The 1,593-nt window shown below is 40.3% G+C and overlaps 1 pseudogene; it reads left to right on the forward strand.

Moving 5' to 3' along the window:
• LOC105005087 overlaps nt 1-1,593 on the forward strand; it is a 36,057-nt pseudogene that overhangs the window by 24,490 nt on the left and 9,974 nt on the right.

Here is a 1,593-nt window from a genome sequence, read left to right on the forward strand (position 1 = left end):
GTATTTCCACCCCCACCCCACCCCCCCATTCCCTTACTAAGCTCAGGAGCATGGAAGACAGTTGACTTTCACCTGAGTTGGAGTTTCGCAAGGTGTTCCTGGCTGAGGGAGAAAGCATTACTCCCATAATTATGTCTTTTCTTCCTGGATTGTCAAACTTTTATTCATTGATTTTTTCCCTTTGGTATAAAATATGTCCAGTACCTATCATCTTTAAATAACACCAACAAATATAAAACAATATACAAAGAAACAAAACCTTTCTTTTACCAATTCCTCTTAAAAAGGCCATGTTACCACCCCATTTATCTGTTCCCTTCAACTCTTAACTTCTTAAAAGAATTTTCTATAGTCTGAGCTCCATTTCTCACTTCACATTTTTCCTTAACCCAGTCTAATCAGATCTCTCTCCCATCACTCCACAGAAATTGTGATTATCCCAGAAACAGTGACCACTACCATGCTAAATTAATAGTTCTCAGTCCTCATCTTACTTGACGTCTCAAGGCTTGACCACTTGAAACCCTTTCTCCTCTCCAATGCCTGGACACCACACGTCTTTCTTGCCAATTCCACCCTCATTTAACTGGAGCTCCTTTGAGATCTCCTTTGCATACATTTTAAATGTTGCAGATCACATTCTTGGGAATCACTTTATCTACTTTGTCTTTCTTAGGGAATCTCCTTTATTACTAAGGATTTAAATATTATTTATATTTCAGTCACCTGCATAAATAGATTTTCCAGTGTTGGAAAATCCTTGCGTTTCTAGATCCACCGTTGGTTATGATGTACTGTTTTTTCTTGTACATTGATGAGTGTTGTAGGGTAAGGGAGTTAGAGAAGGCGAGGTTCAGAAAAAGGAGACCAGCACTTTACAAATGAGGTGAGATAATCACGATGATGTCCTCACTCACCTACAGCCAGACATCCTGGAATGTGAAGTCAAGTGGGCCTTAGGAAGCATCACTACGAACAAAGCTAGTGGAGGTGATGGAATTCCCGTTGAGCTTTTTGAAATCCTGAAAGATGATGCTGTGACAGTGCTACACTCAATATGCCAGCAAATTTGGAAACCTCAGTAGTGGACACAGGACTGGAAAAGGTGTTTTCATTCCAAACCCAAAGAAAGGCAATGCCAAAGAATGCTCAAACGACCACACAATTGCACTCATCTCACACGCTAGTAAAGTAATGCTCAAAATTCTCCAAGCCAGGCTTCAGCAATATGTGAACTGTGAACTTCCTGATGTTCAAGCTGGTTTTAGAAAAGGCAGAGGAACCAGAGATCAAATTGCCAACATCCGTTGGATCATCAAAAAAAGCAAGAGAGTTCCAGAAAAGCATCTATTTCTGCTTTATTGACTATGCCAAAGCCTTTGACTGTGTGGATCACAATAAACTGTGGAAAATTCTGAAAGAGATGGGAATACCAGACCACCTAACCTGCCTCTTGAGAAACCTATATGCAGGTCAGGAAGCAACAGTTAGAACTGGACATGGAACAACAGACTGGTTCCAAATAGGAAAAGGAGTACGTCAAGGCTGTATATTGTCACCCTGCTTATTTAACTTATACACAGAGTACATCAT

This window comes from Bison bison, unplaced genomic scaffold (genome assembly GCF_000754665.1).
Source record: "Bison bison bison isolate TAMUID 2011002044 unplaced genomic scaffold, Bison_UMD1.0 scf7180017864485, whole genome shotgun sequence".
Taxonomy (NCBI): domain Eukaryota; kingdom Metazoa; phylum Chordata; class Mammalia; order Artiodactyla; family Bovidae; genus Bison; species Bison bison.